The following is an 18,168-nucleotide window of genomic DNA, read 5'->3' on the forward strand; positions in this document are numbered from 1 at the left end:
GGAACAAGCTAGGTCTAGCTTTGGGGTCATCTAGACAGTAGGAAGGCAAGGGTTCTCCGGCGGCATCTAGCTTCTCCGGACCGGGCATGTCGCCTCCGGCCACCGTCTTGAGGAACCAGATGTGAACAAACCGGGCAGAAAGGGGTGGTAGGGGGCGGCGCAGATGGTTGTAGCGGGGAAAAGGGGACGGTAGGGGGCGGCACGGTAGGGGAGGGCGAAGTTTCCGGCTGGCGTGGAGGAGGGACGGCAAGAGGGGCGCCGTCTCCCTTCCTGTGCGGTGCGGTCTCGCTTTGTGCGTGTGCCTGTGCTTCCGCGAGGTAGGAGGCGAGGCTTCTGAATCGCGTGGAAACGAGGGGATCGGAGCGGATGGGCCGAGGAAACCTCGTGTACCAAATGGGGCCTCGAGGTTTTGCAGGTTTTCTGGGCCACGCGAGGAAAATACCCTCAAAACCTCTTGTGCCAAACGAGGCCTTAATCTCCGCTTGCCATCCATGTCGTCTGTATCGCCGCCGCGTCTTGCAGACGGGTGCATCCCAACAGCCAGTTTCTCCTCCCATCTATGGCGCCTCCAGCTGCTCAAATTCCCTCCGTCAAAATTGGCGGATGTGAATTTGATTCATGCCAAAGTGTGGTCGCCTTAGATATGGTCAATGCTGTTGGTTCTGTCCACTGATGAAAGCATCATATTAGGTTGGCTGATTGCAAGGTGAGTGTACATACTTCTTTTCATGATCTTTTGATGAGTGGTTGTTTGTCAATCATGCAAAAAGTGCATCAACAAAGAAACAGAAATGCAAAAGTGACCATTAGTCCTTTGATTTAACAAAAATGTATGCATGCTTGGCTATGTATTTGCTGCGTGAGCAAACATATTAGAAAATAAATGAAATCACAACAATTATATTCTTGCCATGCAACCTGTGAAGAAAAGGCATATTTATTTGTTGTTATTTGGATATATATATATAGTGCATTTATTGTTCTATGTGAGTATGCATAGTAGATTAGATGTGCAACTTTTGCGAACTGAAAAATATGACATTATAGTCCACTATTAAGCTGATGATTGTTCTACTTCTAAATATGGATATTTATACTCTTTCTGGAGAATATAGTGGTTTTGAAGATTGAAGATAGGGTATTAGAGTTCTATTCCGAAAGAAATTGTTCGTCTCCGCACGACTGCTATTTTCTAATTCTGTGTAACCTTGCTTGGTGTGTGTTGGCTGTTTTATATTCTTAGTGTTTCAGAGTATGCAAGTTTTTATGTATGGGGCAAACCAATGTGGCCATAACAAGGATGAAACTCAATGAAGCATTGGTGGCAATAGGCTTATAGCCATATATATGTTTTATTAGTTGACCAATGTGCATGATGTTAGACTTCTAGTTCATGTGCTATTCTTGGAATAACCTGAATCTTAATTATCGGACTATACTTTTGGTGTTATTCTATTGACAGGTAAGTGTCACACTATCCTGAACTGTGGCAACTACTCATAGTATTGTGAAATGTTTGATCAAAATTTACCCAGAGAATTACTATGATGTTGGAGTTTTAGTTGTAGGATAATCTGGTTCTGTTGAGCATATGGTTTCATGCAAGTTGCAACTGTGATAACTAAACGGCAGGTTGCTCAAAGTTGTTCTAACTCTGTTTTTTTGGGTTATGGAGATTTCCTAATTGATAAGAATGCTGACAAATCAACATGGAACGTTGTTGTGCACATCCCAATCAAGCAAGCATCTATCAATATCATTCATATGTACTCCCTCCGTAAACAAATATAAGAGCATTTAGATCACTAAAGTAGTTATCTAAACGCTCTTATATTTACTAGTAAGCATGGACATGAAATTCACGTGCATCAACAAGATGAGACATCGTTTCTAAAAAAAAAGACGAGACTTCATCTGTGCCTGGCTTGGGAAAGATACATAGACTTGGTGAATGGTGATGCCTCCCTCTATCCTGATGAAGCATGAAAATGTACCCAAAGAAATAGTTGCAAGCGGCGTGAGCTGCTCGACCTGTTCGTTGGAACCAACTGTTTTTTCCTTTTCTTTTCTGATGTTGATTTACAAATATGATTTAGGTACCTGTGTTGTGAGTTTGAGTTTTGTGTTGGACAAGTATAGTACATCATAAGCAAGTTGTAATAAAATGGATATACTTCATAGCTAACTGCCACCTGAGTTTTCCAAGATTTTTTTTGTACACAGGGTTTACATGATGTTGCCAATTAAATATAATGACAAGCATCTAGTTGATGTATAAAAGCAAAATTCAAAACAATTTGGTGAAGCCTATTGGGTGTTAACCAATAAAAGACAAGACGAATTTCCATGTATGCCAACATCAGCTAGACATCCGCTTATTTCAGTTGAGATTACAAGGGATGGCCTTTACAATCGTGTCTCCACTCTCCACTTGAGAACAATAGTTTCTAAGGAAAAAAGTATAACAAACAAACATATATTCAGCTAAGAAGCAATGCATTAGAAGTGAGTCATTTGATAGCAACATGTAGTGCATATACTTGGAAATGCATGTTGACATACCATTGAAAGGAACAAATCAATTTTATGGTTTAAACATATATTTAAAGCACAAGCATGTATTACCGTTCTATCCTGACACCGGAGCTTCTTGGGCACGAGCTCGTCTGGAGACTTCCAAGATGACAGACGGCTACACAGTTTGGTTGGCCCCAAATATGGGTACAACAGCGAAGATGGCGTCGACAATGAATACTCTGGCCCGTATAACCTATGCAGATATTTTCAGTCAGAATATTTCTTCAAGCTGGTACAACCTACAGATATTTTAAATGCATTTCACCGTTAGCAATACTGCCACTCTAGGTATTTATTATTCAAACGGGGAACACTCCCCTGGTCCAAAAAGAGAAATAGATGCATCTAGATTATTATTTTTCATCTGCATTTAAATAAGGGAAATAACTACATGCTAAACATGCCAGGGAAACTATAAATGTTTCCAGCAGCTTCTAATATATGAGAAATACAAGGAGAAGCAAGAGCATCAACATTGATCTGAGACCTTATAACAAGCATGAAATATACACTTAGTACATAATTCACCATGTGCTTATCAAGATGGCAATAAAAGGTTAATGACAGTAAAAATGGAAGTTGACCTCTCTCTGGATCATCAAATAAAGATAAAACGTTTGCCCATCGGTGTTCATAAAATTAACTCATTATTTCTAGAAACATTAATTCGAGATATATGTCAGATGTGCACTTCTACTTATTCAATTTGGAAACATCACATATTCCCTTCATTCCAAAATATAGTGCGCCTACGCTTCCCGAGGTCCAACTTTGACTATAAATTTAACCAATGAGACCAACTGCGGCAGGAGAAAAAATTGTATAATTGAAAACTTCTTTCGAATACGAATTCACTGATATAATTTTTGCTCCCGCCGCAATTAGTCTTGATAGTTAAATTTACGGTCAAACTTGAAGCACGAGGATAGAGGAAGCACTACATTGTGGAATGGAGGGAGTACCTAATAGAGTTTGACTTACTTCAAACAGAACAGTCACATGCATGGTAATAGCACTCAATTTGTATAATGCCATTTGACCTTACGATTATGAAACCCACCAAAGATCTTCTAGATGCGAGGTATAACAGTAGAAAACCCAGAATGACTCGAACTACAGGCCATCCAAACAGCAACATCAATCAGTTGGTTGCACCGATCGAAGATCTTGATGATGTCCTCGTATGACCGCAGCCTCCCTGTAGTAGAGTATGAGCTTGTGTTGCAGGCAGATAGCAAGGGAGCACGGGCTATTAAATCCTATAGGTCATTCACCCATCTCTTCCCATATCCCATCAGAACGCTAGGCACTATGAGAAAAATGAGAAAATAAAATTATGTGCTTCAGAGGCAACTAAGCAAAAACATCATAAAGCATTTGAAAAAACATTTCATACGACTTGTAAACAGGAGCATCAACATTTGGACCTGTAGCTTATATTTAACAACTAACACATAGTAAATTTACTACGCCTGTTCGCCTCCTTGTGCCTACTTCTTCTGCATCTCCAGGCTACCAAATTTGATGTAGAAAATCAACTGCAAAGTTCCAACTCCCTTATTCAAAATCTATTTGGCCAGAATCTATCTAGCTCCTAGGCATGGTTTCTTTTGATAAATATTTGTCACTTTTAACCTTTTACATATGTATACATGGTATATCATTGGACATAGTATAATGATATTCATCAAAGATATGCGTTAATGTTCTTAATTCTCTTCCTTCTAACTGGCATAATGTGAGAAAATGTGCATGGTTTAGAAAAGTGATTCTTCCTGGGAAACTTCTTACTGCATATCTAAAACCAACATCAGTGTTCCAATACACTGAGTATCATTTCTTACTTATATCATTCTGTGATGTAAGCTTTGTAATTACTATATGTCAGTACAATCTTTGTTTTGAACCATGTCCAGAAAAAATCCAACGCCTTGGATAGCTTAAACTTGAGTAAATCATTCACACTGTGTGGGGTGCCTTGTATCTCTGGCTGGACGTTTAATTAATCTGAGGTCCTTTCACAAAACAAAAAGGAGAGAGCAGCCATCGCCCATCGGTATTGAACATGGTAAGAGTTATATATACAGTAATTGTCATTGCAACATGGACAAAGCTGAATATTACTATGAAATTGTATGGCGCTGTCGGACACATACCAGTGCAGCATGTCGATGCGGCATGTCGAGCACACCACGGGCATGAAGCATGAAGGGGCCGCAGATCGACGACGGAGGAAGGTATTGATTCGGACCGGATTGCGGCGCTGGAGCGGGGGAGAGCGCCCGGGCACGAAGACGGATGGGTCTGCCGTGACATGGCTGTGGAGACACAGCTCAAGACAACGTTTCTTGTGCCCAGCGCCGTCGCGTTACCGCACAAGATTCTTTGATTCTTTTGTACTAAGAAGCATTTCTGCAGAGTCCAAACACCATCACTGAATTCTTTCCTGCATATACAGCAGATACACAAACATATTACATTCCTTTTTCAGTTTCTTTTCTTCTCTCGTTTTCTTTCTTTGGACTAACAAATTCTTTCCAAGAACGCCAACATTCCCCTTGTTTTTACTTCCACAATCATAGACTACACCTCACTGAAGCTCAAGCTATACCCACATATCAGAGAGAGATTAGAGAGTGAGTGTAATCAGCAAAGCACAGGAGGAAGAAGAGCAGAGTTCAAAGGAGGAGTTACGTTGCACTGCTGCATCCGCTGGTGACGCCTGTCTTAGGGATGTTGGCAAGGTGCTCCTTGTCGTCTAGGCATCAGATGAGCATGGCGCAACGACTACCATGCAGCTTCTCCAAGCGGGGCGGCCGCCGTGACTCGACAGTCCCCAGCGCCGCCCCCCGCGTGCCGGGCAGCGACGACCGGTGAGGCAATAACACCTGCTCCTTCTGGGCGCACCCAGCACCGCCGGTCACCCAGGCCGTGTCCTGGAGTGCCAAGCCGCCGCCGACGGCGGCGGCAGGGCAGGGCCGTCAAGCGCCGTCGGCATCAATCCTCGTCGCCAGCGCCGTCGGCATCTGCCTCCCATCGCACACAACAGGGCCACCTCCCTCGTCCACGTCCTCGCCGACGCCTACGCAGCGCTCGCCGACTGCACCGTCCCTGGAGGGACCTCCCCTTCATGGGGCTCGTCTGCCTCGGCTGCAGCGAAGGGCACGGTTGCGGGAGGCGAACGGCGCGGGAGGAGGCGGAGGAGGTCGTGCACGCGGTTTTCTTTCTTTTTTACCGCGGGGCAGATTAGCGATCGATCGATCATGGCTTAACGCGTGGTTGGTAGCGTTAAACACAGAAAGATTAAGGGCCATTAGATTTTAATGATGGATGAATGTGATTTTTTGGATCTACTTCTCTCTTCCTTTTTATAGTGGTAGTAGATAGATTTACAGAGGGAGTAGTTGGTTGCTCCAGGGTGATGTTTTCTGCTTCTTTTGTTTTTTAATTTCTTGATGTTTAGCACGGACTTGGATTTCCATATATTGGGTAGATGCTTCTCTTATCTTGATGTTTTTTATAAGAATTTTATCAATTATTAAATATTACACTTAAGGTCTCTTTGATGGTTTGACAGTGGTCTTATCTTTCTAGCTTTCTAGACGGCCTTCATAGTTTATTAACTAATGCTACTGGTGGTGGTCAGGATCAACTCATGATCTTTTGGTTGTCGCTGTCCATCTGTATATACGGGACAGATGGATGTGATCTGATCTTTTAATTAGGAACTAATTAATTAGCAAGCCTGTCGGTCTCCATTCCTAGATTGGTGCCTTTTGTTTTTTGGTAAGTTGTGCCCTGCTGATTTCTGATTTCTGTTAGTTAGTACTACCAATGTGTCAAAATATAAGATGTTCTTGTAGGTCAAACCAGTATACATAAAAGGTCTTATATTTTGATATGGAGGGAGTATTTGAGACAGCGACGACTATCAGCTCTCTATGCTTAGTTGTTTTAAGGTTCTCTCTATGCTAAGTTGGGATCATGTCTTTTTCCCCAAATGTACCATGGGAATCATAGTTCATTTTCAATTTTGTTAGCAGACAAGGTAATATGAAATGAAGAAGAATATGGCCACATAGTGCAAATGATGCGTATGTGAAGATATGAAGAAATCTATCTGAAGGATTATGTTGTTCAAGTGAAATGAGAGAAATACTATGGAGATGCGGTCGGGGAGCTTCTACTTTGTCTCATCTCAATGATGTCCTGCTTTTTTGTTTCACCTTTATTCTATTAATTTCCTACAATTTGACGCATCCGATATTAAACATGTGCATGTAAGATTCTATCCATTGTTCTACACCTGTGCACCTGGGACATGTTTCTTGCAGTAAAACTTTAGCTTACTTGCCATGTGTTGTACCATTGAAGACTGCCACTATTTTACTCGGTTATGCTTTCAGATAGCAGTATGGCTTTCTATTTACCACATTTTTTCATTGTTGTTGCCATTGTATTATCGGCTCGATTAGCAGGTGGGCTGTGAATGACTTGTGTGTTCAACAGACTATGCTAGCAAAAGATCATTGAAGCGCCCGTTCATGTGATTTGCTGAAGGCACACTAAAGTATAGAAGGCCACCGATTCCAGAATAGCGCGTTCTAGCTGACCGCATGGCAACTACCAGTTGATGTATTACTAGGCGTGGCAGAGCGCGCCTACCCATCTAGTATTTGCTATGCCTCCTATATAAATATGACACACAATTTGCATGCTCTAGAAAATAACACTTGATCTGATCAACAACACGATCAACTGGGCAGAACAAGTTCTCGAACACTCTTTTGTTTCTTTCCTTCCAGACAGTGACGTGGCAAGGAATAAAATAGAAGGTGTGCATAGTAAAAAAATCTACCTAATCCAAGTATCATACAATATTTGGCAAAAAAGGATGTGCATACTTGAAATTTGCAAAATATGACATGCTAAAGAAAAAAGTCTCAGAATTCTAGGTGTGCCACGTGCTACCCACAAGCTACGCCACTGCTTCCAGATGGACCATGCATCCAAGATAATCAGGTTGTTCATTTTCTTCCTATCAGGAGGTGGAGTGCTGGTAACAGGAGAAGTTCACATCGGGAAGGTGGCTCCAATGGCAGACGCAATCACCGGAAGCCTAGCCTAGTTCAGTACCCTGCACTATATAATGTTGTCAATGGAACATCTAACGAGAAGGCAATCACCATCTTTCGAGACAGAGCTACAAAGTGGGTAAAGATCATTGTGAGGCGGCCCTTGTTAGGCAAGACGATCTGTCGTCCAAAGTCTTTGTGCACCGCAAGCCAGATAAAAAATTTGCAACCAAGAGGAGCCCATGATTGGATATAGCCCTGGCAAGGCCCAAAGACTGAAGCGAGTCGAAGTAAGATAAATACACCAAGGACGACAAAAAACATCATGAAGAAGTAAGCGACCACTACCAGGGATCATATTGATTTTCAGTAAGGTGAATATCGTGGAGGGCCACCCACAAACTAAGCAATTGTAAAAATTTGTCAATGGACATAGGTGATTTAACATTCTTTAGCCAACGACCACAGTAAGGGTGGCGACAATAGTATGTCTAGATCTGAATTTTGCAGGGACCAATCCAATAATGTCTGGCGCAATGGTTTCGAGAGGAACATCATTTAGCCAAGAATAGTAAAGATAAGAGTGCTCTACATGTTCCCTAAGGTAACTCCTGCACCCATGTTGAATTTGGTCCTATCACCAGTGCTTAGGGGAACACCCAAGTGTGACCATGACTTTTTCATATCAGTACGGGCAAGCCAAGCCCTTCTCGGATACATGGAGTGTTGGAAATAAGCCCTAGAGGCAGTTATTATTTATTTCCAGCTTTGCAATTAATGTTTATTTCCTATGCTATAATTACAATGGTTCGGCTCAGAGGAAAACTCATGTGCATGTGTAGTATGATAAACGGTAAATATATTCCTAGTCTCACGTCTAAGCCTACATCAAGTGATGCATGATGGTTCTATTTTCCTGATCATGGGCATAGATAATGTAACGAGGATGCCAACAACTTTAAGGACACATTGTTAGAAGAACACTTGTGTTGAAGAGACCCAATTGGTTGTTATACTACAAGATCATTTTGTCACAAGTTAATAGTATATAACACAATATGTTAACGTATGCATAATTCCTTAGAACATGAGAGTATCGTATACCTTCATAGCGGATGATGCACTTTGGTTCATGGGAATGCCGATAAATCTCATCTGGGGTTTTGTAAAGTATTGCGAAGCAAAAGGAATAGCACGCAGGAACAACATGTTCACTCGATTATTATTCTTGTGGGTATAGGGGTCAAGATGGATGTCCGCGGTTCCTCTATTGATCCATGAAGGATGGAGTTCTAGTGATGTCTACACTTTACCGAACCCGCGGGGTCACACATTAATGATCATCGATTTATTGAGTATTAGAAGTGTAGTAGCTTATGTTATTTGCATCGGAAAAGTTTGGATAAAGATATAATGTTTCAGAGAGAGAACCGGAGGTTTGTAAGAAAACTAAGTGTAGGACCTAAGTATGTCTACCAGGGGGGATGAATGGGAGTTTTAATTTTTCTTCGAAAATATCAAAACTCTCGGAACCCAGCAGCGGAGAATGAAAACAGTGTGCATCGAGCGAATACAAACTAACGAATGGAAACCAAAAGCATGCATCGAGACAAATCACATGATTGAAACAATTCGAATGTAAAGAGGAGAAGCAGAGGTACCTAGTGATGCTCGATGGTGACAAGGAATTTGTAGACCAGTTCGCCCTTCTGCAAAAGGACTACGTCTGGTTGGAGGGGTTATGATTTAACACAGAAGATAAACTCTCATCGCCCTATTCTCCTCGACAATTGGTTCATCAACCAATGTCGATCACTCATGGTAGATACTTGAGGCGATCTCCGAACCTTTACAGACTTCTTCGAGAACCACAATTACTCTTGGTCCCTGAAGAAATTGACACCTAGTCGTCTAGAGAGTTTGTAGCTCTCAAGAGTAATAGGCGGAGCATACTGGACTTAGATCCGACTGATGCTGAACCACTATTTAATTTTTTGGCTCTTGGGGTTTTCTCTTGGTGGATTTTAAACTCAAATCATTCAGGAGAGGGGGTTACTCAATAATCTTCTCACAATCAAACGGAGCAGCCACCGGACAACGCCGGTGCGGAGTGGCTATTTATAGCGCAACCTTCCTTGGTGGAAAATGACCATTTTGGACACGCGGTCTAGCCAATGGCCAACCGACACGTTCACAACGGTCGGATTTCAAGAGCAACGGTAACATTACTTGAGGACCAAGTAATGCTAACTCCTCGGTCGGAGACAAATCTCTCACAACGGAGAAGATCACAGTCTCTTGCTGGCAAGTATTTGCTCGGAACACAAAGAGATTTCTCTCGCAACTTTCATAGGATTTGGATTTAGCATCAGGGAATAAAAGCTTCGAATGCTACACCCCTCTTGGTAGTACGGTGGTCCTATGACTCAATAAAGAGGAGAGAAACAACAAAATAAATGCTACGTCTTCACTTTGTCTTCAATCTTCTTGGTCGCAGTAACTTCCTTCGGACGAGCACCAAACCAATTGCTTCACGTCAGCAATTTTTGAGGGGTCACTCTTGTTATCATAATCTTTGGTGATAACCTTCACTTCCACGGAGGGGATTATCTCCGGCGTTTGAATCAATCTCCTCTTGACTCTAGGGACCTATTACTCTATGTGCACTAGCAAACACATAAGTCCCTTACTGTTTATGTCAACAAACTTCAAAACATAAGGAGGCAAATTATTGCACCAACAATCTCCCCCTTTTTGGATGATTGTTGACAAAACAAATAATCATCAAAGTGAAGATAGTTAAGTAACAAGTAATTCCAACAAGAGTGAATAAGTGTTACTTTGCTCGATGATGAAATAGACTCCCCCTACATGTATGGAGGGAAAAAGATATAAGATTAATTCTCCTGCAAGTATTGAAGTATACAGAGGAAATTTCAATCATTCGAGACAATGATTCGCACTGATGACATATAATCCATCGAGATTCCAGTGCTATCATTCATAACTTCCGATAATAATACCACCTGCAAAACAAATGCTTTGAGAGAAATAATGCAGCAGGAGGGGTTATTAACATTACAACACAGAAGTTTTACAACTTAGAGCAGATAAGCTTAAACCATAAGTTGCAAACTCGCACGAAACCAAACCAAAGAAGCACAGAAAGCAAATCTACGGAGACTCGATATGATTCTCCCCCCTTTTGTCAACTAGTGTAAAAAAGGTGATGAATAACATGAGTGCAAAAACACAGAACTCGGTTCACTCGGTGGCATTTCCAGAAGAACTGTCCGAGGTGACTTATTCTTCGGAAGTGACTGGATTAGCTTCATCTTCAACAGCAACAGATTTTCCTTCAGTGATAACAACTTGTGGCTGAGAGGAGGAGGGCATATTTGGGGCAGCCACATGAGGAACACGGGATAGCACATTGCCTCCGGTAGGTTTCTCCGTTGGTGAGGTGGTTTCAGACTCTTCAAGCAGTTTGCGAAGCTTGAGATGCAGAAGATCAGTGGTTGGCTCATGACTAGGAAGTAGAGGGGTACTCCGATCTTGGCTTCAATAGTGAAGCCTTTGTCAATATAATCATAGAGCTCTTGGAGATTGACATGCAGGAGTTGTTTCTCGGTAAAGAACTTGCGAAGCAATTTCTAGAGCCTCTTCTTGTTTTCATCTACAATCAGATGCATGATTCTGGTGCGATTGTTGAGAGCATTTAGCTCGGAGGCGAGATGTTCTTTTTCGCGTCGATCCTCGGCGATGTGCAGCAGCAGCAGTTGTTGTGTATGAAACTAAGTTCGAGTTGCGATGCAGGTTGAGGTGAAATCTTTCGGTCGCGCTGAGGGAGACATGGACCGTCAAATAGCTTGTGATAATCGTGAGGGCTTGACGCGCGTGATTTACCCGAAGAAATATATTCCATGATTTGCAAGGTAGCACGGACAGGAGGTATGTAGCTTTCATGAATTTCCTTCGCCAGATACACTGTGCGCATAGCATGATCAATAACTTTCTGGATCCATGGCGCGAAAACTTTGACGTAGAAAGGACATTGAGCATAATCCTTCAGAATACGCAGAAACATGTCCTCAACATCGAAGATATACCGCTCAGAGATTGCATAGATAGCATTCCAAAGAATATCTGAGATGGACTTATTTGCATTCATCCCGGCCATATGGCAAATAGTGTAAGGGAGCATGTGAAATAGCGTCTAATTCTCGAATGTTAAATGCTCAGGATGGGGAGGACCAATGTAGTCACGAATCTTTTCTTTATCCATAGTGCATCGAAAAGTTTCATCTGATATGACATCAATGTTGTGCACCCGAGTTTTAGTATCACCATGCTCAAAGCGAGGGAAATGGAAGTGCGAGACAAAATCTGTTGAAGTGCATTTGATGTGTTTTCCTTCACTCATCCACTCTATAATCCATTCTGAGCTGTCGGATTCATCACCAGAGATATACAAAGTAGCATAGAACTGAAGAATAATCTCTTTGTTCCAAGGATGCTCGAATTCGAATACCTTGGCGAGGCAGAAATCATCCAGGTCTTGCAGCAACTAATTGAAGCAACCAATATTTCGCATAGCAGGGATGTTCAGGTATTCCTGCGGAAAGTTCTTTCTGCTCTCATAGAGGACCCAAGAGTAATATATGGCATGTTCCATTGTCTAGAAGCGAGGCAATTCCGAAGTGCGTGGCCCATCATATGGACTAGATTGAAAGAATTTGGGATGCACATTCCGATTGAAAGGAGGACCTTGGCACCAGCACCTGACAAGAACAAAGTTTGTTCTTCACGATGATATGGGTAATTGAGTTTGTCTTCAGGTGAGAGAAATTCATCGCCATATAAAACAGAGTCAGTATGATGAGCAGAAACATATTTTCATTCGGAGGGACCAACATCTGGCATTCTTGTCGCTGTGTAGATAGATAACTTAATTGGAGATGGAGCTTGTGGCACAATAGAGAGAGCTGCAGAGGCAGCAGGCAGCAGAGCAGGTTCCTTCACTGTAGGCACTGAGGCCGAATCAAGTATTCGAGGTGGTTGAGGTTGTTCCACTGGAATCTATTGTTGCTGAATAGTTGGAGAGGCCGAGACCTTTGGTGCTTCATGAGATGAAGAAGCTTGGGGCTCGGAGCGAGGGATTTCACCTTCCTCGGAAATAGTTCGCTGGGATGGAATATCAGCTTAAGGAGGGGAGGCCACAATTACTGATTCAGTTGGCCTTGGCGAGGGAGGAGCATCTGAGTCTTTGATTGGGGGGTGCGAAGGAACAACCGGTTCAGGAGATTTTTCTTTCTGAGACCGAGCCTCTGGGCGATCAGGTGACTTTTCTGTCGGAGCAGGAGGTACGTTTTTCTTTGCAATTATATTTTTTTGCTTCTTCTTTTGCTGAGCAACTTGATCAATGTGGCATTTGACCAGATCATTGTAGCCAGTAACATTTGCTTGATTCTCATCACAGATCTTGCGAACAATTTCATCTAGATCCGTGTGAAAACGCAACCTTCTGTTGTGGAGGAGAGTCATTGCACGGTTGATTTCCTTGTAGGAGTCTTCGAGTGCTTTAATGGAAAATTTTGAAGCAATATTCATTCGATCATCATGGTCATTTAGTTCGGCAGAAAGAGTGTTGATTCCAACTACACCTTCTCTCATTTCTTTAACAACGAAAGTGGCCTGTGAAATAACTTCAGGAGGGATAGGCAGAGAGTCTACTTCACCATAGAATGGGTTGTCCACAAACTTATCAAGCTGCTCCATGATGAACATATGATCATAGTAGTGAGGAGCATCAGACTTGGCAATTGGAGCAGTTTGCACTGGAACTTGCTCGGAAGGAGGTTTAGAAGCCAACGACTGAATTAATGTAGGAGCAAACTTAGCAGCATTCTTTGTTGGAGCAGTAGCTTGAGGAGCATTATGCTCAGTAGTAGGTGACTTGATTATCTTCAAGTCAGGCTTGGGAATTCATTCGCCTGGCTTGCAGTACTCACTAGAGTGTCAACTACCAAAGCCTTCAAATTGATAGCATCTGGATGAGGAGTTGTATTCACATGTTGTTTCATAGTGACAGTGGTAGCTGGAGTTTTCCCAGCAGTGATTGATATGCCTCCGATGTATCTATAATCTATGATTTATTCATGCTATTATATTATCATTCTTGGATGTTTTGCAATCATTTTATAGCAACTTTATATCATTTTTGGGGCTAACCTATGGACATAGTGCCCAGTGCCAATTGCTGTTTTTTGCTTGTTTTTTACATCGCAGAAAATCAATACCAAACGATGTCCAAATGCAGCAAAACTTTTTGGAGAATTTTTATGGACCTAAAGACACAACTTGGTCCAAAGAAGTACCAGAGGGTGCCTCGAGGGGTCCACAACCCACCTGGGCTCCCTGGTGGGTTATGCCCACCTCAGTGGCCTCCTGCACCGCCTCTTTGCCCTATAAAATGCCAAATATTCCAAAAACCCTAGGGGTGTCGCTAGATCAGAAGTTCCACCGCCGCAAGCCTCTGTAGCCACGAAAAACCAATCTAGACCTTGTTCCGGCACCTTGCCGGAGGGGGAAATCATCACCGGTGGCCATCTTCATCATCCAGACGGCCACCATGATAAGGAGGGAGTAGTCCACCCTCGGGGTGAGGGTTTGTACCAGTAGCTATGTGTTTAATCTCTCTCTCTCTCTCTCTCGTGTTCTTGAGTTGGCACGATCTTAATGCAATAGTAGAAAAGGGTCAAATGTGAAGCACATTACTCCCAGTTTGTAACAGAACCGGCACTAATGTGACCATTAGTGCCGGTTCCAACGGCTAGGCGGGCGGAGATCTATAGTACCGGTTCGTGGCGAACCTATAGTACCGGTTCATCCCACGAATCGGTACTAAAGAGGCTGTGGCCCCACCGCCCCCTTTTAGTGCCGGTTCGTGCTACGAACCGGTACTAAAGAGGTTGTGGCAGGCTGTTTTTAGTCCCACCTCGCTCCCCTAACAAGGTTTTTACCACCTTAAATATGTTACTTCTCAAACTATCACAAGCACTTGGTCGTCATTGAACTCTATGTGTAGAATTTGTGGCCGCAATATGAGTCTTCACTAGTTTACAAACCATTGAGGACTCATATTGACAATTCAGATTGTACACAAAAAGATCATTGATGATCAAAGTATTTTTGATGTATTTCTCTGTAAAGAAATATAAGATCATGATCTAAATGCTCTTATATTTTATTTACAGAGGGGTATATTTTTTACATGTTTACACATAGCATTTAGATCAATGTATTTTTGATGTATATTTTTACATGTTTACACAATCTGTTTCGAAGTATTAGGGTTTCGAATGAAAACACATCTGTTACAAACAAAGGCATTTCATTTAGTACCGACTGGTTTTTAGTCCCACCTCGCCAAGCGAGAGGCACTCGCAGCGGTTTAAAAGCCTTGAGTGCAGAGACGATGATGGAGAGGCGCAATGCTCACCTGCACATTGTTTAGCTTCACGCTTGGAGGAAGTGGTGTAGACTGCACGGAGCTATCAGGGTTTCGGACGAAAACTACACATAGCTCTGTGCAGTCTACACTGTTTCCTCCAGGCCTGAAGCTAAGAAACGTGTAGGTGAGCATCGCGCCTCTCTTTTGCATTCCGTATGCACCATTGAAAGCGATGTCATCAATTTTCAACCCTTTCTGACATCATTTGCTATTTTCCAGTCATTTGTCGATTTGTTTAGAGAGCTAAATGACCGTGAAATTGAAAATCACTACAAAATGAACTATGAAATATCGAAACTTGGCATGGTATCATCATTTCACCCACATAGCATGTGCAAAAGAGTAGATAGGGTTACGGAAAAAACTGGATGCACTTCATGTACAAACTGGACAATCTTTTTCGGAGTATCAGGGTTTCGGACGAGAACTCATCTGTTACACAGGCATTTCATTTTTTAAACTTATTTGAACTCAAGACTTTTTTTGTGTTCCGTATGTGCCATTGAAAGCGACGTCATCAATTTTCAACCCTTTCTGACATCATTTGCTATTTTTCAGTCATTTACCGATTTGTTTAGAGAGCTAAATGACCGTGAAATTGAAAATCACTACAAAATGAACTCTGAAAGTGTTGAAACTTGACATGGTATCATCATTTCACCCACATAGCATGTGCAAGAGAGTAGAGAGGGTTATGGCAAAAACTGGATGCACTTCGTGTACAAACTGGACAATCTCTTATGGAGTATCAGGGTTTCGGACGAGAACTCATCTGTTACACGTGCATTTCATTTTTTAAACTTATTTGAACTCTAGACTTTTTTTGCATTCCGTGTGCAGCATTGAAAGAGATGTCATCAATTTTCAACCCTTTTTGACATCATTTGCTATTTTTCAGTCATTTACCGATTTGTTTAGAGAGGTAAATGACCATGAAATTAAAAATCACTACAAAATGAACTCTGAAAATGTTGAAACTTGGCATGGTATCATCATTTCACCCACATAGCATGTGCAAAAGAGTAGAGAGGGTTACGGCAAAAACTGGATGCACTTTGTGTACAAACTGGACAATCTCTTTCGGAGTATCAGGGTTTCGGGACGAGAACTTATATGTTACACGGGCACTTCATTTTTTAAAACTTATTTGAATTCCAGACTTTTTTGCTTTCCGTATGCACCATTGAAAGCGACGTCATCAATTTTCAACCCTTTATGACATCATTTGCTATTTTCAGCCATTTGCCGATTTTTTAGAGAGGTAAATGACCGTGAAATTGAAAATCACTACAAAATGAACTCTGAAAATGTTGAAACTTGGCATGGTATCATCATTTGACCCACATAGCATGTGCAAAAGAGTAGAGAGGGTTACGGATGTACTTCGTGTACAAACTGAGCAATCTCTTTCGGAGTATCAGGGTTTCGGACGAGAACTCATCTGTTACACGGGCACTTCATTTTTTAAACTTATTTGAACTCCAGACTTTTTCCGCATTCCATATGCACCATTGAAAGCGACATCATCAAGTTTCAACCCTTTGTGACATCATTTGCTATTTTTTAGTCATTTTACCGATTTGTTTAAAGAGCTAAATGACCGTGAAATTGAAAATCACTACAAAATGAACTATGAAAATGTTGAAACTTGGCATGGTATCATAATTTCACCCACATAGCACGTTCAAAAGAGTAGAGAGGGTTACGGCAAAAACTAGATGCACTTCGTGTACAAACTGGACAATCTCTTTCGGAGTATCAAGGTTTCGGACGAGAACTCATCTGTTACACAGGCACGTCATGTTTTTAAACTTATCTGAACTCCAGACTTTCTTTGCATTCCGTATGCACCAGTCAAAGTGACATCATCAATTTTCAACCCTTTCTGACATCATTTGCTATTTTTCAATCATTTACCGATTTGTTTAGAGAGCTAAATGACCGTGAAATTGAAAATCACTACAAAATAAACTCTGAAAATGTTGAAACTTGGCATGGTATCATCATTTCACCCACATAGCATGTGCAAAAGAGTAGAGAGGGTTACCACAAAAACTGGATGCACTTCATGTACAAACTGGACAATCACTTTCGGAGCATCAGGGTTTTAGACGAGAACTCATCTGTTACACGGGCACTTCATTTTTTTAAACTTATTTGAACTCCAAACTTTTTTTGCGTTCTGTATGCACCATTCAAAGCGACGTCATCAATTTTCAACCCTTTCTGACGTCATTGCTATTTTTTTGTTTCGTATGCACCATTAAACTACTCAAATTTGAAAACTACTGGCACTAACAAAAAGTTTGTAATTTTTTGTACCTAAAACAAAAATATTCACAAAGAAACTAAATACAGCAACAAAAAACTACTCCGAAATAAATAAAAGAAAAAACTATATAAAAAATATATTTGCGTGCTACCCTGTTGGCCTGCTCGGCCTTGGGCGTGGATATGCAGTCCCATAAGGCCAGGCAGGCTCACAGGGCAGCGCGGCAAAGTTAGGCCCAAAAGGCTACTTTAGAGAGGAGCTCGAAGAAGCAGCCGCGGCTGGGTTTATAAACCAGTGCGGCTGCCCTTCGCTCGGCGAGGTGTGACTAAACTTTGCGCACTGCAGCGCGCCCCTTTAGTACCGGTTCATGGCTCCAACCGGTACTAAATGCCACCCTTTAGTACCGGTTGGAGCCTCGAACCGGTACTAAAGGGGGCCGCTTCCCGCCGCTTGGCCTGGCCAAAATTGTCCTTTAGTACCGGTTGGTGGCTCCAACCGGTACTAGAGACCCATCCTATATATAATACTTGTGAAAAATTCAGTTTCATCTCCCCATCCCCAACCTCTTCGCGACATTGCCGCCGCTCCCGTCCCGCGCCGTCGCCCATCGCTGTCCCACCCTCGCCGCCCCCGCCGCTCAACGTCGCCCCCGCCGCCCGTCGTCGCCATCTCGCGCCGCCGCCCGCCGTCGCCGTCCCCATCATCGCCGTCTCGCAACGCCGCCCCGTACG

This window comes from Triticum dicoccoides, chromosome 7A (assembly GCF_002162155.2).
Source record: "Triticum dicoccoides isolate Atlit2015 ecotype Zavitan chromosome 7A, WEW_v2.0, whole genome shotgun sequence".
NCBI lineage: Eukaryota > Viridiplantae > Streptophyta > Magnoliopsida > Poales > Poaceae > Triticum > Triticum dicoccoides.